Below are 22697 nucleotides of genomic sequence, written 5' to 3'. Positions count from 1 at the left end.
TAGTTTTGCTATCTAGTTCCTTGCTCTATTTTTGTGTAAGGATTTGAGAAAATTCTGCCACCTTCCTCCCTGAATTCCTGAAATTCTAATATTGAATGTACTAATTAAGGTACTGAAAGTAGTTGAATTCACTCATCTCAGTGGAGGTATCCTAACTAAAGTGTTGTTGATAAAACTCTGTATAGTTTTTTTTTCTTTCTTTTCTTTTTTCTTTCTTTCTTTCTTTTTTTTTTGTAATTTTAAGTTCTTATTTAAATTCAAGTTAGTTAACATATATGGTAAAATTGGTTCCAGGTGTAGAACTTAGTGATTCATCACTTACATAGAATACCCAGTACTCATCACAAGTGTGCTCCTTAATATCTATCATCCATTTAGCCCATCCTCCACCAGTTTTCCTCCATCAGTTTTCCCTATAGTTCTTATTAATTAATGCTCCAGAGCTCTCTTGGTTCTCAATATACTTCTGACCAATACTTTTTTTTTTTTTAAAGAGAGAGAGAGAGAGCGAGCATACAAGTTGGGGAGGAGGGATGGGCAGAGGGAGAGGGAGAGAGAATCTTATGCAGATGCCTAGCACAGATGCATGCCTAGCATGCAACCTGACTTGGGACTCAATCTCACAATCCTGAGGTCATGACCTGAGCTGAAATCAAGAGTTAGACACTTAACCAACCGAGCCACCTAGATGCCCCACAAATACTTTTTTATGTAACTTAGTCAGTGTTAGTTTCTTTTGTTTGAAAACAAACTGCAATGAAAATGTAAAAGTCAATAAAGAAATCTTCTTTGTTTTTGTTTGTTTTTTTAAAGATTTTTTATTTATTTATTTGACAGACAGAGATCACAAGTAGGCAGAGAGTCAAGCAGAGAGAGAGGGAAGCAGGCTCCCTGCTGAGCAGCAAGCCCGACGTGGGACTTGATCCCAGGACCCTGGGATCATGACCTGAGCCGAAGGCAGAGGCTTTAACCCACTGAGCCACCCAGGCGCCCCAAATCTTTTTTGTTTTGTTTTGTTTTGTTTTTGGTGAGCTCTATGCCCAATTTAGAGCTTGAACTCACTACTCTGAGATCAAGAGTCACATGCCCTACCCACTGACCCAGCCAGGTGCCTAAAAGGTAAAACTTTTTTTTAAAAGATTTTATTTATTTATTTATTTGAAAGAGAGAGAGAGAGAGTGGGGGTGGGGAGGAACAGAGGGAGAGGGACAAGCAGCCTCCACGCTGAGTGCAGAGACCAAAGTGGGGCTTGATCCCATGACCCTGAAATCATGACGTGAGCCAAAATTGAGTTGGACAGTTAACTCACTGAGCCACTGAGCCCAGTAGTGAAACTTCTAACTTCAGCTCTGGCATGTAAAGAAATTGGAAGATGTCTCTACCATTCCTTACCAAAAAATCTGGACAAAGTGAAAAATCAGTGACTTTTCTTGGATCCAACTGAGAACTGATGCCTTATTACAAACTGATACCTTGTAATCTGGAAAAGCAGGTACCAGGGAGAAAGAGCAATCAACATCTGCCTACCTAAAGCAGAAACCACTGGAGAAATAAACTGGTAGGAACACTTAAATGGCAATTCTGACAAATTGTTGAGGGTCAAGTTTGGACTAGTATGAGAGTGAAAAACCCTTAGGGACTGCAGTCTTGAGGGGCTCCCACACTTTCATGGGTTATCTATTCAGGAACGCCACCAAGTGCTCATGCTAAGGATCCCACAAAAATTCATCCTTGGTTTTGGCAATGGGTGAGTGAGGGGTGGGGAAGGCAACAATTGCAAATCACACCCAGAGTCTTCTCCATAAAAAAGGCCTACTCTCTAGGGAAAAAGTTGCTGCCAAAGCACAATTTTACAAACTTATCCCAGGAACGGAAAGGGAATTCTTCCTCTCTCCAGGCCCCTTTTGCTTTCTCTCTTATGGAAACAAACAAACAAACAAACACCCTACTCAATAAGGGACAAGGCTTTAAAGAGATAGACTGAAAACATTATAGCCAGAGAGGAGGGAATATGCGGTAAAAGCTATTCAACTGAAGAAGGGATAGAAACATTTGTGAAGGCCAAAATTCCCAAGGCGTAGGCTCACTATAATATTCAATTAGATGAGACTCAGATGACTATAAAATGCTCCTCCTCCCACACACTCTATCACCATACCAGTAAAGCTCTAGTATAATAATTACGGATTACAGTTGAAAAAAGTCTTCATAGATTGATACCTCCTCAGAAGAGAGACCAACATATAAGAACACTAGAGAAATTTGAACATTAAGCAGCACCATCTCCTAGTCAGAGTAACATACAATCTCTCTCTAAAGATTTGTCTGCCTCAGTTGCAACTACCCAATACAACATAAAATTATAAGGCATGCTAAAAGGCAAGAAAAAGCACAGTCTGAAAAGACAAAGCACCCACTAGAACCAGACTCAGATAGGTCATAGATGTTTGAATTATAAGATAGGGAATTTAAAATATATGTTAGGGATGCTAACAGAAAAAGTAGACAACATGCAAGAACAGATGGGTAACATAAACAGAAAAATGGGAACTTTCAGAAAGAATCAAAAGAAGTGATAAAAATAAAAAAATCAAAAAAATAAAGTAATAGAAATGAAGAATGCCTTCAGTGGACTCAACATGGCTGGGGAAAGAATCAGTGAAATTGAAGATTTCCAAACTGAAAAGCAAAGAAAGAGTAAAAAGAATAAAAGAAACAGAACAGAACAATCTAAGAACTGAGGACAATAGCAAAAGGTCTAACATATGTATTATTTTAACACCAGAAGGAGAAGAAAGAGAAAACAGAGCGAGAGAAATATTTGAAGCGATAATAACCAATAATCTTCCTAAATTAATGACAGATACTAAACAATAGATCCAGTAAGCTCATAGAACACTAAACAGTAGTGATACAAGAAACCAACCAACCAACCAACCAACCCATACTTAGGCATTTCATAATTTAATTTCAGAATACCAAAGACAAAGAGAAAATCTTGAAAGAAACCAAGGCAGGATAAACCTTGCTTACAGAGGAATTTTACCAGACTTCTTATTAGAAATTATGCAAGCAAGAAGAGGGTGGAGTGAAATATTTAAAATGTTGAAAGAAAAAAAATCAACCTAGAAGCAATTATATATCTAGTGAAATAATCCTTCAAAAGTGAAAGAGAAATAAAAATGTCAGTAGTATGGCAATATGGTGGATTAGAGATCTTAAAACCTTCCTGCCACAGCACAGCTAAAACTGTTCTCTAAAATTAAAGATAATTCACTTAACATTATTGAATGAGTCTGCAACAAAGTAATGGAAATCTACTGAAGACAGGTTTAAGCAAGGAACACAAGATTAGAAAGATATGGGAACCCTGAAGTCATCAAATTCTTAGTCAGTAATATGAGTCATGGTATTTTAGAACTACTATGCAGAAGAGTTTGTAGGAACAGTCTTGAGTAGATCAGAGACCATACTGTATAAAGATGGAACCCTGGAAGGCCTACACTTTCAGGGTAAGAATGAAATTTTTAAAAATGAAAAGAAACCTGACCCTGCTGATAGTAAAATAGATGATTGGTCTCAGAATGGGCTCTGGGTAGAAGTTTAAAAAAAAAAAAAAAGTTTCTCCACAATATTGTGGCCCTTCACAAGGGTTTGGAGCCTAAATTTATTCTAATGGAATGTTGAAATTTAAGTGGAATTGGTGTGTTGTGTTTCTAGGCCCCTGAAAAAGAAAACCCTCCCTGGAGGAACAGGCTCTTTACGCTAGCCCAAATTTCTATGATAGAATTCCAAGTATTATTTAATAATATCTTAAAAATCACAAACACAAAAAGAGGTAATCCACCAGAAATGAAAGCAAATAACATACCAGAGAACCAGACCCTGACAAACTTCTTGTATTGGAATTATCAGACAAAAATATAAAATAACTATGCTTAATATGTTTGTAGAAATATAAATGAGATTGAAAAACACAGAGATTGAAATACATGAGCAATGAGAAAAAGACAACAGGAACTAATCAGGAAGATTTGAAAACTAACCATACTGAACTTCTAAAAGTGAAAATGTAATGAATAAAATTTAAAACTCAACCAGAGGATTAAAAAGCAGATTAGATGCAGCTGATTAGAATAAATAATGGGGTTATAGAACTGAAAAAAAATATTCAGATTGCCAGCTCAGAGAGACAAATAGTTGTAAAACACTAAGGAGAGTTTTGTAAACATAAAATATAGAGTGAGAAGGGCTAATTAGAATTCCTGGAAGAGGTAATTCAAATAAGGAAAAGCAACATGCAAAAAAAAAAAATAAAGGCTTAAGAATTTTCTAAAATTGATGAATGACATCAGTTGTCACTTTCAGGAAGCCCAATAAATCCCAAGCAGTAAAAAATAAAAATTAAAACACACACACACACACACACACACACAACCCATGCAGACACACAGCATGAAGCTGCAGAACAACAAAGACAGGAAGAAGATCTTAAAAACAACTAGAAAGAAAAGATAGATTCCCCACAAGGAAGTTACACTGGCAGCTAATGTCTTAATAATGGTAATGGGAGCTAGAAGATAGTGAAATAATATAATTCAATATAATTGAAATGATCTGAGAATGAAAATGAAACATACTATATTAAAAAAAAAACTGAGAGGATTTACCACTAAAAGACTCACAATGAGAGAACTAAAGAAAGTACTTCAAGAGGAAAGTAAGTGATTTTAGTAGGATGTTCTGAGATGCATGTCTCAAGAAGGAATGTTGAAACTTTACTGAAACAGGACACTAGTGATCCTCAGGGCCATGTCCAAGAAAAACTGCTTATGTCTTCCAAGTATTGTTTTAGATTTATATATATTTGGTTTTGTCAACAGGTTAAAAAGTGTCTGTCATTAAGAACTTGGAATGCTAGCCAGGCTATGTACTTAAAAAACAAAACAGTGGTTTTCTTAAATGTTGTTAGCTGGGGTGAATTTTATATTTCTGGAGTCCAAGGTACTCACTTTTGGCTAACAAGTACATTTCTGGAACAGATTGCTCTGTCTGAATCAGAAAGCAGAGAAAAGAAGCAGTCAGATCAGCAGGAAGAACAAATGGTGCAAATGGAAGAAAACACAGACAGATGGTTGAATACGTGTTAGATCACACTGAACCATTGTGAAGGCAAGTAAGGACAAGAATTGTTCAGAGCATGCATATAGTGAAATGGGAAATTATTCAATATGTGCATATAGATTTCCTGCTACACTATATTGAAGGACCAATGATATACATGTATGATGTCCTGGAGGAAATGAAAAGATTTGGCATTTCCCCCCCAGAACCCATCTTAAATTTCACATTTCCAGGGAAATTGCCTTCATTGGACTATTTACCCTTATGGTTGTTTTGTTTGATGGCTTTTTCCTTTGGTCCAAAGCTGTGAATATTAGAAAAATTTGAAAAGATTTGCTTACTAAAAAGTCAGGTTATAAGTACTTATTACTTCAGTTGGTGGCAGATAGTCTCCAATTATCGTCATCTAAAATGTGAGAATTTTGCCTATAAAAGACCAAATTGTAAAGAAGGCAATAGTTTCTTCCCCCATACCCTAACTTAAAAATCAACTTTTTCTTTCATCATCTTCTTCCTTCAGAATATTTGACCTCCAGAGCCAAACTTTCTGTTCTTGGATACATTTGTGGCAGCTGGGTATTAAGAACCCAACATTATCTAACTAATTTACACTGTAGTGTTTCTAATTGGTATTCCTTCCAGGGTTGGAATTCTTACTCAGAATGAAACACTAATTGGTATGCTGTGTAGCAACATGGCTAATTTCTGAGCATCAACTATATCAAGGTGGCAAGTCAACTCACTAATGAAAGAACATATTTTTGGAATTACTGGCTAGCCATTTGGGGAAAATATAAAGTTAGATCCCTACCTCAGACCATAGACACACACAGTAAAAGACTCAAGATTAATTATTATAAAGTTAAAAATGAAAGCTAAAACTTCAGAATAAAATACAGTAGGAGAATATTTTTTATTTCTTAATTTTAGTTTCAATGTAGTTAACATTTAGTGTATTTTTCTTTCTTTTTTAAAAAAAGATTTTATTTATTTATTTGAGAGAGAGAGAGCATGCAAACAGGGGGAGCGGCAGGCAGATGGAGAAGCAGATGACCCCCTGAGCAGGCAGCCTGATATGGCACTCAATTGCAGGACCCTGAGATCATGACCTGAGCTAAAGGGAGATGCTTAACTGACTGAGGCACCCAGGCGCCCAACATATAGTATTATATTAGTTTCAGGTGTACAATATATTGATTCAACAATACCATACATAACCCAGTGTTCACCATGACAAGTGTGCTCAGTAGGATATTTTTATTACTTTCCATACTAAGCCTTTCTTGATAAGAAACAAGAACGAGTAAAATTTTTTTAAATATTGAAAATATGACTACATAAAAATGTTAAATGTCTGCACAGTGAAAGATACCATACACAAAGTTAAGAGGATAAATGAAAAATGGAGAAAGTATTTGCAACATATATCATAGGCAAATAAAGCCAGTATAGGTGGTATTTAAGAACACAGGGTCAGGAACGAGATTGTGTGAGTTCAAATACTAGCTACACCACATTCTAGTGTTCTGACCTTAGCAAGTTACTTGACACTTTAGGACCTCAAGTTTCTTTGTCTATAAAATGGAGATAATAAAACCTACTTTCTTGGGTTAGCTGAGAGCTATTATTATTGCCCATAATATATAAAGGATTAATTAAATAAATTTTTTAAAAGGGCAACTAATCTACTAAATGCTCAACATCAATAAAAACCTATCTACCCTCTGCATTTTATTTTCAGCTATTTCCTGGCACAGTTTCAATATATCAGTCAAATTGTCCTATCAATATTCCTTATATTTGCTCCGCACTTTATGCCACTGTTACTTCACTCTAAAATTTCTCCATCTAGTCTCTTAACATGAAAATATTAACCATATTTTAAGCCCAACACAAATCCTGCCTTCTCTACAGTGTTCCTGATTAGTCAGCCAAAATGATTCATTCTCTCTGAATTTCCTTTTTTTTTAAAGATTTTATTTATTTATTTATTTGACAGAGAACACAAGTAGGCAGAGAGGCTGGCAGAGAGAGAGAGAGAGGAGCAGGCTCCCCACTGAGCAGAGAGCCCAACACGGGGCTCAATCCTGGGACCCTGGGATCATGACCTGAGCCAAAGGTAGAGGCTTTAACCCACTGAGCCACCCAGGCACCCCTCTCTAATTTCTAAGGATGCCTTATAATACTAGTTTTTACATATAATCCAACCTTGTTTTGTCTAGTGTAATGTATGTACATGCTTTATCTCCTATAAAAATTTGTACATTTCACAGGCTAGCATCACGTGTTCTGTTTTGTATCCTAGAAGTGCACAGTAAGTATTCACTGTATAAATGTTTCATTTTTTTGTTTGTTTTCCCCCATACCATAGATCTACTACAGGGCAATCAGAAGATATACGGAGTTGTTGCACCCATAATCTGTTCACCTATCCTCTCCCCCAACCCATCTCCATCCACCCCATACACATGAAGTAACAAACATTTTACAAATAGCACATAGCTCCTTTATTTATTTACTCTTAACTATAGATACATGAAACATGATCTGAACTATGTTTTTAAAGGCCACAATGTGGAATATAGTTTGAAGGGGGGATGATGGATGGAAGAATTAAGGAAACAATTTCAGTCAGCCTGGTGAGAGATGATGGTGATTAGGACAGGATGGTAGCAGAGGAGATCAAGAGAAGGTATCAGATTCCAGATACATTTTTAAGGTAGAAACAGATTTGCCTACAGACTGAAGATAGTGTGAGAGAAACAGGTCAAGGATGATGCCAAGTTCTAGAGTATCAGCTGTATCACAGACTTCAGAGAATAAGCAGTTCAGATCAGAACAGGATGATGGAAAGGTGAGGGGCATAGGATTCCAAATGGGCTGGACACAAAATCTCATAGTTGGATATTTTGAAAATTGTATTAATAAGCATAACAGATAGAGAGGAGTATGTACAAAAATAAGAATAGATACATAGAAAACAAACCAATAAACCACCAGGCAATTATTAATTTCAGGAAAAACAATAACTATGTAAGAAAAGGCATACAAGCATAGATTTATCCAGGCTTTCCAGGAAACATTTTATACTATTAATAATGTAAATACAGACTGATTGATTCAGCAAAAAAATATGACATAACTCTACTAAGGATGAAGGCAGGAGAAAAAGTACATAGAACTAAATAAATTCTGATTTGCCATAACAGGAAGTCAATAGGTGAAGTAGAAAATTGTCAAAACAAGAGGATTATAAGCATATTCAGAGATGGAGGTAAATACAGAGGAATTCACTAAAAGTAGTTGAAAATGGAAGTCTACAGGGTAGGGATTTCCAAATTTTAATATGAGTAAGAATCATAGTTTACTGGGTCCCATCCTCAAAGATTCTGATTCAGTAGGTTGGGGTGGGCTCCATGGATATGCATTTCTAAGAAGCTCTTAACGATGCTTCTGGTCCTAGGCCCAAATTTTGAGAACCACTATAGGAAGTGGACTAGGGAATTAGAAGGAGTTAACCAAAAGACAGCCGTTTTTCATTATAATTATTATAATTATTTTTGTACAGAGATTCTCAAACTTGGCTGCTCATTGCAATCACCTGGGGAAACTTGAAAACGAGTGATGCCTAGATCCCACTGGCAGACATTGTGATATAACTGATCTGGATACAGTCTGGTGTTGGGAGTTTTAATAGCTCTCCAGCTAATTTTTTTTTCAGATTTTATTTATTTATTCACTTTAGAGAGAGAGTGAGCAGGGGGGAAGGGCAAAGGGGGAGAGAGAGAATCTCAAGCAGGCTCCAGTTTGAGCCTGGAGCCCAACCTGGGAGCTTGATCTCACAACCCTGAGATCATGACCTGAGCTGAAATCAAGAGTCTGATACTCAATTGAATGAGCTACCCAGGCACCACTCTCCAAATAACTTTAATGCATGTCTAAGATGGAGGACTACTTTTTAAGTATAATTTTAACTATGTGCATGAATTAATTTTTAATATAAAAGCAATTATCTGCTTGGTGTGTATGGGAATGAGAAGAATGTAAAACTAAGAGTCAGAATGTGGGATCACATTTGGTATGATCTTCTGCCATAAATTAGCTGTGTGTTCTTGGGAAAGTCATCTAATCTTTATGGCCTTTAGTTTCCCCATAGGTAAAATTAGGATGTTGGACTAGTTATTCTCAAATGTTCTTTTCAACTTCACACTTTTTAGAGTTATAGCTATAATGGTCTATGCTATAAAATCTGAAATTTTAAAAAGGTACACAGCAACAAATGTTCTCTATATGAAGCTGAGAGTAACTATCATTAGTTATGAAACTATATCATTAATCTTTTCATTATTTCTTTTTAACTAATATTGTTTTTCATATATACATATCACTTTCCCCCAGTTACCTATTTGTTATAATCAGTACAATAATCAATTCATCCTGGAAAAGAAAAATGAAAACAGTTGAGATGAATTTATATTTTAAAGATTTTTTTTTTTTTTTTTTTTTATAAACAGAGATTACAAGTAGGCAGAGAGGCAGGCAGGGAGAGAGGAGGAAGCAGGCTCCCTGCTGAGCAGAGAGCCCGATGCGGGGCTCGATCCTGGGACCCTGAGACCATGACCCGAGCCGAAGGCAGAGGCTTAACCCACTGAGCCACCCAGGTGCCCCAAGATGAATTTATATTTGATGGCAGAGCAGTATGTCACTGCCATTTCTTCAAAACATCATTTGCTAAATTGCATTCAAGAAAATAGCAAAATAGTCCCTCTTTTGCTTATTGTGAGTTATTTTCTCAATAGTAGTGATAAGCAGATCCTGATTCTTCTACAGGCTGTATACCTTTTCCTACAAGCAGCACCGACTTCTAAGATATCTTTGTTCCTCAGGTGCCTGGCTGGCTTAGTCAATGGAGTAGGCAAATCTTGATTTCAGAGCCTTAAGTTCAAACTCCATGTTGGGAGCAGAGCTTATTAAAAAAAAAAAATAGATATCTTCTCCAGGCTAATTTTAAAGGGGCAATGTGTAGTCATAAATCCAGGCAAAACAAAGTAATTGATTAGAGTGATGGCTAAGCTCCCTAGTGGCTCCTTACCCTGATTGTCCTACAGGCTTAATATATAATTGCTGTCAACAATCAGTCAAGAATACTAACAAAGGGAAATTTGGAAAATGAGGATTGATACAGGTAATCCAATCTATTGGATTGACTTTACAATGCATTATATAGAGAGAACTTCCAATGTCTTCATAATGAGGTTTTCTTTAAAATAATTTAAAATCAGTTTTCATTCCTTCAGTCAGTAAGTCAGTAGAGGTAGCTGTTATTATGTGTAGAGAGGAGAACCTGGTCTGAAAAAAAAAATCAGTTGCCCATTATTACAGATGGATTATGAAGAGTAAGTTGTTTATAAAAGGAAATATATTCATGTGCTTATGTGTTTGCCCATGACTTTGACCTCCTGCCTTTTGAGGAACTTTTTTGCCCAGATGGAAATCAGAAGCTATAGTGATATAGTGCTGAAACAAAAGGTGAATTCTAAAATGAAATGAGGTCAGAGCCATGTGCCATGATTTTGCAGGTAGTTAAAAATGAACTGAGAAGTCACCATCTGGTGGGAGGCATCTTAGGGAAGCAGCCACCTTCTGTTGGACATAAATAGAATAAAAGCTTGTTGAGCTATTTATTCTTAGATGGTTGTGATCATGTTTTGCTCTTCTGCTGAAATGTACCCATCTTACAATTACACACTTGTAGGATGGAGGCTTTTAGCTAACTCTGGGCTAGTTAGTCAATTAATTCTTTCTGGGAAGTTTTAGGAGACAGTACCCTCTCTGAACGCCTAAGTTTGCCTTACCTTTCCACGTAAAATCTGAATGTGTTATCGAATATTAGATCTTTCTTGCCCATCCTTCTAGAAACACTAATCAAGAAATTTCAGGTGAGATAAGAGAGTAGCTCAGCACCAAGAAGAAAAACTGGGAGGCTAGTGGGATCTTGTACCTCTCCGGCAATCACAGCATCTATGTGTAAGGGCTAGAAAATACACACCTACTTTTACAAAGCAGCTTATATGTGAATGGAGATTTCAGCTCTGTTTTCTTACAGAAAAATATTGAATATCATTCAAAATCATTTGAAAGAATTTTGTAAATAATATTAAAAAGAAGTAATCTGTACAATAAACAAGAACGCTAACTCATATTTGTAGAGTGTTTCATAAATGTTTCCACAAAAATGATCTTATTCCTCAGTAACAACGCTGTGAAGTAGGTAAAGTAAGTAAAAGCCCTATTTTACACGAAGAAACTGAAATTCAAAGAGATTAAACGGAGCGCTAGCATGGTATATAGCTAGTTTGGAAGAAAGAAAGGTGAAAGCGTTTGCTTTGAAGTGACCATAATAACAACTACCATTTATTGAACACTTACTATGTTCAATCATTTAAGGATATTATTGCATTTTTAAAAATATTATTATTTTTTAAAGCCCAAAGATGAGTGTCTACTAACAAAAGGAAAATGAAAAACTGACTTGCTAAAAAAACTTAATTCAGCAAAAAGATTTAGGCAGATGATGATGATGATGATGGTGGTGGTAACTATAATTTGCTGAACAGCTAGTATTTGTCAGACACTGTTCTAAGTACTTAATCTTCCCAACGAGACAGATGTAATTTTTCTCATTTATACGTGAAAAAATATAAGGCACAGAGAGATTGACTTGTCTATGATTACACAGTTGGTTAAATGATGGAACATTCTAGTATATGTCGTGGGATGCCAGATACCTGTTTAATAGAATTTTTCATTCTTTAAATGATTCTTTAACTATCATGAAACCTCACCTATTGTAGAGCTAACAAAATAACTGGTATTTTAAACAAATTACTTGTTTCCCGCCACTCTTTTTAAGCTTTCAATGTGAACTGTTTTTCTCCTATCCTTGGATTAAAGCTCAGGCAGGCCCCATATATTTTCTGACAACCCTTAAGTAAAGTCCTATAATCATGTTAGGTCACAAATACAGTCCAAGTACATTATTATAAATGACCAGATTTGTATTAACATAAAAATCTTTCCACCTCTCCCAACAAGGGCCTGCTGCAGGCTGGACATAAACAAGTGGGGAGTGAGAGAAGTCCTCCTTTTTTTCCCTGCTCCTCTTTCCCTAGTGTATTCACAATGGTTTCTGATTTTCTGTGTCCAACAGAGTTGGAGGTGGGATGGGAAGGGGGAGAAGATATGAAAAGAATGAGAAAGAGCATATATGACTAATACTGTTGTGACGTAGCTTTGTGTTCTCTGGGCCTGGAAGATGTGTAACTTTTTTTCCCATGGGACATTTTTATTGGCTATTTGGAAATCTCTGACCCTGTTAAAGTCTTCTCAACTTTAGTGCTCTTGATCTGGGTGAATGGATTTTATTCTGGCAGTGAATTACTTTCTCCCAGCTCCTAGAATCCCACAGCACACCTCCGCTCCCTTCTTCTGAGGTCCTTATTACCCTTCCAAGTAGCAATATTGAATAGAATCTAGTACAGATGCAGTGCCGGCGAAGGCAATTGCTTTTAAAGCTAGTGTTGACATTCACTCCTCATCCCATTTCCTTTTTGCAATGTCACTTTTCCACTCCTCCCGTGAAAAAATGGGGTCTATCTTTCTTCCTTTTGAAACTGGGATGATCCTGATAAAATGAAGCAAAGGTGATGCTGTGTGACTTCCAGGCCTAGAATTTAAGAGAACTTACAGTTTCCATTTTTACACTTTTGAAGTCTGAGTCATCATGTAAATTAGTCCAATTACTCTGCTGGAGAGAGAGGCTCTGCCAGACCCCAGGTAATCCAGTCATGCCAGCTGAGGCACCAGATACAGGAGTGAAGACAGTTTAGATTCTCCAGCAACACAGAGGAGAAACACTCCAGCCAACATAACAGAGATAAGCCAGCCCTGAGTCTTGTTCAAATTGCAGAATTATAAGCAAATATATTACTGCTTCTTCTTTTAAAGCTCCTAAATTTGGGCTGGTGTTTGCATTTGGTTTTGTTTTAGCAGTAATAAATAACTGATACAAAGGTTATCTGATTTACAGTAAGTACTCTTGTATTCCTTAACCCAGCATACTCTGGTAGAGCAGATAGCGCTCCTTCATTCTCCTGTTAAAGCTATTGAGGAATCCACCTCGCAGATTTCCCAAGCACAGTCAAACAGCAATTTGGTAAAGTTAAACATATACTTAACATATTGCCCCCAGAAACCCCACTTCTAGCCCAAGAGAAATGAAGACATGTTCACATAAATATCTATATGCAAATTCTTAAAACAGCTTTATTTATAATTGCCAAAGACTGGGGAACAACCCCCAAATAATCAACTTGTGATGAGGACAAATTCATCAATAAAACTACTGATATATGCAATAACACAAATGAATCTCAAAAGCAGTATGATAACTGAAAGATGGCAGATACAAAAAGCTACATTCTATATGATTCTATTTATATGATATTCTCTAAGAGACAAAACTATAGGGACAAAAATCTACAAAGGAGCACTTTTGGGGGGTAATGATGTAGTGTTATTTATATGACTGTATGTATTTGTCAGAGCTCATAGAACTGTATACCTAAAAAAGAAAGGTGTGTTTTACTGTGTGTATATCTCAATAAATCTGAATTAGCAAATAAAAAATAGATTAAATAAAACTTCTTGTGCCCTTCAATAATGGGAAACATATATCAAGCTAGCCAAATGGTCCCATTGAGGCCCCTTTCATTGGACTTGAGTGTCAGGTCCCCTACTCCAATCTCTTCGTATGGTAAAAGTTGGTAATTACAGCACAATATAGCTATCTCTAAATTAATCATTGTTAAAAATCTTTCAAACTTCCAAAACTCCAAACCTTTTATACTTTTTTTTAAATTTGAGAATACAGTGCTTTTTTAAATTTTATTTTATTTTTCTATTTTATTTTATTTCTTTTCAGTGTTCCAGCATTCATTGTGTATGCACCACACCCAGTGCTCCATGCGATATGTGCCCTTCACAATACCCACCACCAGGCTCACCCAACCCCCCATCCCCCCTCCCCTCCAAAACCCTCAGCTTACTTTTAATATGGGTGAGTCATTTAACATATTCTCAGCTATTTCCTTTGAAAATCTGCATCTAGATTACCATACCCTTTGGAATGTGGCCTCTATTGTATCTTGGTGTCTCCAGTGAAACTTTTCATCTATTAGTCTTTCCCATATATTTATATACATTATTATAAAGTAACACCAAATTGAGAAAAAAATATTTTCATGTCAATTGCTAGGAAATACTTATTTACCTACATATTTACCATTTGAAATGTTTTTCATTCTTTCCTAAAGATCTGAATTTCTATCCGGAAAATTATCATTTTCCATCTACCTGAAGAACTTGCTTTTGCATTTCTTGTAGCTCGGGTTTGTTAGCAATGAATTCTCTTGGTTTTTGTTTTTGTTTTTGTTTTTAATCTGAAAATGTGCTTATTCGGTCTTCATTATTGAAAGATATGTTTGGTTGACTATAGAATTCTGGTTTCTGTTTTTTCTTTTAGCAGTTTAAAGATATTGTTCTTCTGTTTTCTAACTTCCTTATTACTGATGAGTTTGTTTAAATTGTTTGAATTCATCTGAACATTTGAATTGTTCCTCTTTACACCATGTGTCATTTTCTCAGCCCTCTTTCTCAAGATTTTCTATTCATCTTGGGTTTCACTATGATATGACTGGGTGCAGTGTTTCTACAGACTTACCCTGATTGGGGCTTTCTGAGATTCTTGAAGCTATAAGTTTCTTTCTTTTACCAAATTGAGAAAATTTCAGCTGTTATTTCTTCAAATATCTTGTTCTCTCCATTTTTCTCTCTTCTTCTGGGATTCCAATTATACAGTGTTACACCTTTTGATACTGTAAATTTTTTTCAATCTTTTCTTTCTGTTCTTTAATTGTATGATTTCTATTGCCTTTGAGTTCATTAATTCTTCCTTCTGTCATATGCATTCTGTGATCACCCCAATCAGTGGATATTTTTGTCATATACTGTGTTTTTCAGGTCTAGAATTTTTATTTTTTATAGTTTCTATTTCCCTACAGCAATTTCTTATCTTTTCATATGTTGTGAGCATATTTTTCTTTATATCCTTAAGCATAGCTATAACAACTGTTTTTAAATCTGTGTCTGATACTTCCAACATCTGTGTTTTCTTAGAAGTCAACCTCTGATAATTGTCTTTTCTCTTTAAACTTTTCATGTTTTCTGTTTCTTCACCAAGCAATTGTGGATTATATTTTAGACACTGTGAGTGATATGTTGTAGAGACTCTAGATTCTTGTAGAGTTCTTTGAAAAGTGTCCATTGTTTTAATACACACTTAAAATAGAGGGACTCAAGCTACCAACTCTCCAGCTTAAATCTCAGTACTATTCTTTAGTTTTAGTTGGCCTGTTTGAGTCTGCCCCATATAGGCATGATTCAAGGGTCAGCCAGAAATTTGGAAAGAGTTTACACATATAATTTGGAACTCCCCCTTTCTAGAACTCTCCTTTCTTGGATTTCCTCCTTCAATTTCTAGTGGCTATAGTTGTCCTAAACTGTGTCCTATGGTTCTTCAGCCAGTAAGACTATAGGATTTTTAGCCTCCCCATTTGGTGCAAACCGAAGTATGTCCTCAGTCCAAAAGCTACAAAAATGAGAAGATTACCCAGTGTTGTTCTCTTCATTCAGTTAGTAACTCTACTCCACTATCTGCCTGCTTTGGGTCATTATGTAATTCCTTCAGAGAGTTGATTTTAATATTTGGTCATGAGTTTAGAGCTGTTATCTACAGGAGATTTGATTCAATAGGTACTACTTAGCCATACCAGAGCTGGAAAGAGTCATTAATATATTGTGCTAAATATAAATTCAAATTTTAGAGACCCCCACCAGAATATCTATATATATAATCTCAGTACAAAAAATGTTTCAGGGAGGTATTTTCCCCCTCATTTTGAAAAATAAAAAGATGAGGCTCCAAGAAGTTAAAGAGACTTGTTTTATCAGGCAGGAAGAAAACAGAATTTAACTCAGTGGTTCTAAATAATAGACTACCTACAAAGAAATGGGCAAAGTTAGGGAAACCAAAAAGGATGCTGAAGCACCCAGAAGTTAGCAGCAAAGGAAAGCTGTTGCTCTTCTAACACTGAAGGAGCAATGGGAGGAAAAAGTGTGACCAGAGTCTCAGGAACGCTGAAGTCATGTAGGAGGAACTGTCAGGCATGACTTGTAGTTACAGAGGAATACTGACACCACCGACAATGCTTTGCTGAGGCATGGAAGAGGCAAGGAAGAAAACCTAACCTCTCTCCCCTCATCCTGTCTACCCCCCTTCCAGGTCCTCCCACTGACTGAATTCAACACGAAGCCACCTGGTAAGGCAGTACAGGAAATAGGTATCACAGGAGCCAGCCTCCAGGAGGGACACAGAGCATAAAAGGATGGATGGACTTGGCAAACCAAAAATAACCAGCACGTTGCCTAAGATAGGGTTGCCCAATTTAACAAATAGAAATACAGAATGCCCTGTTAAATCTGAATTTCAGGTTTTTTAAAAGTTATTTTTTAGTGTTTGTCCCATGTAATAGGATATACTTATGATTAAAATTTTTTCGTTGTTCACTTAAAATTCAAATTTAAATATTGTCCTGTCTTTTATGTGGCAACTTAGTCTAGACCAGTAAGAAAAACTTACTTTGAGTCCAAGCTTAAGATCCAACCCCAGTAGTCTTCTTTCTATTACCCTACAGTTCTTTTAAAAATATATTTCCTATGCCTACCATGTACGAGTGCGTCTCCTTCACTAGAGTGGAAGTTCCTTGCGGGGAAAGGCCATGTCTTATTTATCTGTAGATCTTATTATTTTTTTTAAAGATTTTATTTATTTATTTGACGGAGAGAGACCCATCAAGAGAGGGAACACAAGCAGGGGGAGTGGGAAAGGGAGAAGCAGACTTCCTGCTGAGCAGGGAGCCCGAGGAGGGGCTTGATACCAGGACTCTGGAATCATGACCTGAGCCAAAGGCAGACACTTAACAACTGAGCTACCCAGGCACCCCTATCTTATTATTTTTCATCTCTCCCACCCTCACTCCCAGAATTTTGCAATGTTTTGTATGTAATAGGTGCTTCACACATTTTTGTTGAGCATGTTGAGCCTTTTATCAATATATTATTGACTATGCTTTTTCATTGTATATTTATTTAAGATAAATTTCTGCTAAAGTCATATATTGACTTAGATGAAAGCCTTATATCAGGTCAATTGCCATAAATATTTAGACTCCATTTTGTGCCTTTACTTTTCAAAAAAAAATTTTTTTTCTGCTTTTGTTTTTAGATAGAGAGGAGAGTGGGGGGTGGGGGGTATAGGGGCTGAAGGAGAGGGAAAGATAGAGTCCTTTTTTTTTTTTTTCAAGATTTTATTTATTTATTTGACACAGAGAGGGATACCACAAGTAGGCAGAGAGACAGGGGAAGCAGGCTTCCCGCAGAGCAGAGAGCCCGATGTAGGGCTCGATCCCAGGACCCTCAGATCATAACCTGAGCCGAAGACAGAGGCTTAACCCACCGAGCCACCCAGGTGCCCTGGGAAAAATAGAGTCTTAAGCAGGCTCCATGCCTAGCACAGCGTGGGTGGGGGCCAATAAGGGCGCTCAATCTCACAACCCTGAGATCATGACCTGAGCCAAAATCAAGAGTCCATGGCTTAACCAGCTGAGCCACTCAGGTGCCCCTCTGCCTTTACTTTTCTTTTCATCCTTTCCTCTTAGAATTCCATAGTAAGCACATAATAAAACTATTATCCAAGCATCTTGACACTCAGGTTTCATGAGATTTCTCTGAATTGGGTGACTAATTGGGTCAACACAGCCTAAACCGAAAAACAAAACAAAACAAACCTTTTAAAATATATTTTGATCTTTATCAAAGCTTTAGGGGGAGAAACCCTGTTCTACTATAAAAGAGTGAAGAAGACTCCCAAATCTCAGTGAGGTAAGACTACATTTCTTAGAATAAAAATTTATTTTCTCACTGATTTTAAAAATTCTGTTGTTTATTCTGTAATTCTGGAGCAAGTTATCAATAGATAAGTTTTTTAAGGATGATTTGCAGGATTCCCATATTTATTATTAATGAGCTTTTTCTCATTAATAACACATACAAATTTGATGCACAATAATTTTTGAGTGGGTAATGGTTGTCAGTTACTTTACCTCCTTACAAAAATCAAAAATTCTCTCGGGGCACCTGACTGATTGAATTGGTCAAACATGAGACTCTTGATCTTGGGGGCCCTGAGTTCAAGCCCCACATTGGACCTAGAGATTACTTAAAACAAAATCTCTCTAATAGGATGAGTTTTGCAATAATATTGAAAATCAGCTAAACTTCAGATATGAAAAATACGGAAGGAGCCCTATCGCCTTCAGGGATCCAAGAATTATGTATTTAGGTATTCAATCTCTATCTGTATTGAGTGAATAAATATTTTTTAAATGGGACTAAAATTAACACTGTATATAACTCAGGCCATCATGTGCTAGCTAGATCATTGGTTTCAGAAGCGATTCTATAGTCTGTTCTTTAAAATATGAGCAGATCTGTCTGAATAATATGTGATAATTGAAACTTTTCAGACTGTAATAAAATTCTAATCCATGTCTCAGTGAAAGAAAACCTTGAGTTTGGGTCTATTATTCCATAGATTTCCACATGACCTTTTCCAGTCATACAAACACCTAACATTTTTGCATATATACTAAGCACTAAGTGCTTTACAGTTATCATTTAATTTGCTTTTCAAGAGAGCATTATATTATTATAACATTTACAAGGTAAGTATTATATATTATATGATCATTACTATTCCACAGATGAGGACACTGAGGCATAGAGGGGTGTTGGAACCTGCCTAGGATCACATAGCTAGTAAATGTTAGAAGTAATGATCAAATCTAAGTCTAGGGGTGCCTGGGTGGCTCAGTTGTTAAGAGTCTGCCTTTGGCTCAGGTCATGATCCCAGGGTCCTGGGATGGAGCCCCACATTAGGCTCCCTGCTCAGTGGGAAGCCTGCTTCTCCCTCTCCCACTCCCCCTGCTCGTGTTCCTCTCTCACTGTGTCTCTCTCTGTCAAAAAATAAATAAAATCTTTAAAAAACAAAAAACAAATCTAAGTCTATGAGACTACTAAGCAAATATTCCTTCTTTTTAAATGTTTTTAATCTTTACACCTCTGATTTCTTAATTTCTTTGATCCTATACCTAACAATAAAAAAAGAAAAATTACATATGCTCAACTAGACTAACATATTATGAACCTATTGTGTATATTGTAAAACATGCAAAGTTTGAAATTCTAAGAGAATAAGGAAGCACAAATAGAAACAGAAGTACCAGTAGTTTTATCACATACCTCATGGATCATCTTGTACCTGCCCTGTGTGTTGAATGTCCATGTTCAAGAACGTTGTTCTAAATTAGATTCTTTAGAAAATGTTTGATTTTTTTAATGAAAATATTCTTCAAAGCTCTTGTCAAATTTAGATTTACTATGTTCGAATTCACAATTTCCTAGAGAAGGCCATTTCAACATGAGTTAGGAATAGGAAGATACAGTATGGAGTGAGAATAGTGGCTGAAAGTGATGGCTACAGAGAGAACCAGAGAAGATAAAAGGGATGGAAGAACATTCATAGGCATTCAGATATTACCTAACTAATCTGTGTTTATATGTAAAATAATTAACATTTTGAAACATAACAGGTTAGAATCCTTTTTATAATAAGAACAGTAATTATGAGTATAAACATATTGGATATGTACCTATAATCATATAAAAAGTAGAAAGTAAACCATACTATGACAAAAACATTTCTTAAAATCGAAAATATTATTAGAAATAATGCAGGTAGGGGCACCTGGGTGGCTCAGTGGGTTAAAGCCTCTGCCTTCAGCTCAGGTCATGATCTCAGGGTCCTGGGGATCAAGCCAGCGGGGAACCTGCTTCCTCCTCTCTCTCTCTCTGTCTCTCTCTGCCTGCCTCTCTGTCTAGTTGTGATCTGTGTAAAATAAAAATAAAAATCTTAAAAAAAAAAAGAAAGAATGCAGGTACATAAATGTTACCCCCAAATCAACCAATACTGAATCTATGATTTACTGTGGATTCATTATATATTACTAGAAGGTGGATTAAGTAAAAGACATATTTAAACACAGAAAATCTATCAAAATTGCTTCACAAACATCTGCCTAGATTTCTTGGTCATTCATGTGATCTGGTTTTCATGACATAAATAAAACCTGTCTCTGATGAATGAAGATGGGATAAGAAAATTATTACATATATCTGAATGAATTTTTTTTTAGTTTTTTCTCTACTAACAATATTTCATTATTCTTTGACTCTCAAGCATATTTTCCCTTCTCTTTTTGGGTTGTTCATGTTCTGGGAAAGCGGCAGGGGAGATGTGGGTATGGAAATGGTACCTCTAACCACCTTGGGATCTTGAAATTCTCTTCAGCCTTTCTATGCAGACTTCTTCTTTTTAGTCATCCTTAAACTCCAGATTCCTATGTTCTGAGGTTCCTTTTCAATTTGAAACCAGAAAATTCAAAGGAGTATTTGACAACTTTCTGCAGGGGAGATATGTTCCCATATAAACATTACCATTAAGCATATGTACAAGCAGACTTTATGAGAATTAACTAGGAAATTCCTAAGTCATACCAGGTATAAGGGGACAAAAAAAGACATACCAGAGCTAAATTTCCTAAGAAATACTAGTTAATATAATCATTTATCTCATTAACTAAAAATCTCACATTCAGTGTCTAACTTTCAGCTTCTTCTGACAAGAAATAAGCTACAGAATATCTTTTCTTCAAAGCTGTACTTCCTTTTTTTATTATATGCTTTATTCTTCATAAATAAAAAAAATTTTTTAAGCACCACCTTTAAAGTCCTAAGAGATGCAATTTACAATTTCTCCTCAAAATTTGCAGATTCTATTGCTATAAAATGCCCTTTCTTTGGCATTCTTTGAAATAAACAAGACTTTGGGAAAAGTAATTGTTGTCATAGTTTTATTCTTTAACCAAATGTTATCTCTTGTGCTAAAGAAGTAGCCATGCATTGACATTCCCAGAACATTACAATAAACATTGGTTTGATCATGAAACTGGGCATTGAAAACCACCTTGATTTTAGTAAGTTTCATTTAATTGGACCCATTGCAAGGATTCCAGGCAAAACTGCCTACTATAAAGCTGTATTTAGAGAGGGCATATACAGCAGAGACATTGCCTCTGCTTTTTCCAGTGTTACTACACAACAGATTTTGTAATGCCTACTCCTGGGAAGAAAACTCTATGCCAAGGAAACTGATTGCTTTAATTCTTCAAATCAATGAGGTATAATCTATTAAATTACTGTTAATTAATATACACACAGAATATTTCACAATTTTTTAAAGCTTGTTCTGTTTCTTTAATACTCTTGCACATTCATATAACATTAAATTTGCAACACAAACACCAAAATATGTCATTTAAAACATAAGAGTGAATGAGATATATAATTTATCTTGTATATAGTTAATCATAATAGGTATAATGTTGCATATACTTATTTACTCATTTTTATTTATAATCTCTTTCCACAAAGAATTTAGATGATTACATAAAAATTTTAGTATGTAGAATATAAAGACTGAGAGCCAACAATGGTAGATACTAACAAAGCTAAGTTTTGCCACGGGTGATTTTATTTGAGTTTCTACCATATTGCTTTAAAAAAAAAAAGCAACCTTAATGTACTAAAGAATAGAATGTTAATAGGTAATTTAGTCAACAATCTACATTAGGTATTAAATATACAATGAAGATGTGGCTTAGCACAATATATTTTTATATTTTTCAGATTGACACATTATTAGCCACCTAGAAGGTTAGTCTTAATATCAGCTGGAAATATTAATTGCTACAGGGGCAACTGGGTGGCTCAGTCTGTTAACATCTGACTCTTGATTTTGACTCAGGCCGTGATCTCAGGATTGTAAGATGGAACCCTGTGTTGGGCCCGGTGCTGCACTGGGCGCAGAGCCTGCTTAAAATTTTCTCTCTCCCTCTCCCTCCTTCATGCTCTCTTTCTCTCTCATAAACAAACAAACAAATAAATAAATAAAAACATTCATTGCTATATATTTAATTATGTGAAAAAGCATCATGGAGCCAAGTGGAGACTCTATGGAAAATTTAACTCCTTCCATCCCAGGCATAATTTTCACCATCCTTTATCCTCCCCTTCAAAATATTCAATCCTAGTAAAAACATTTATTTAAACCTTGCTTTAGCATCTTCTTTCAGCCAAGCCCAAACCCTTCCTATGCAGAAATTTTGGAGCCACCACTAGCAATCTGCAAAATCATAGGTTTAAATATGATGGCCTCAGTTCAAATCGCTATTTGCCGCCAGATCTGTTTTCAAAGAGCAATGAAAAGAAGGAAAGCA

Source organism: Martes martes (assembly GCF_963455335.1).
Source record: "Martes martes genome assembly, chromosome: 8".
In the NCBI taxonomy this organism is placed as follows: Eukaryota; Metazoa; Chordata; class Mammalia; order Carnivora; family Mustelidae; genus Martes; species Martes martes.
This window is presented reverse-complemented; position numbering follows the sequence as displayed.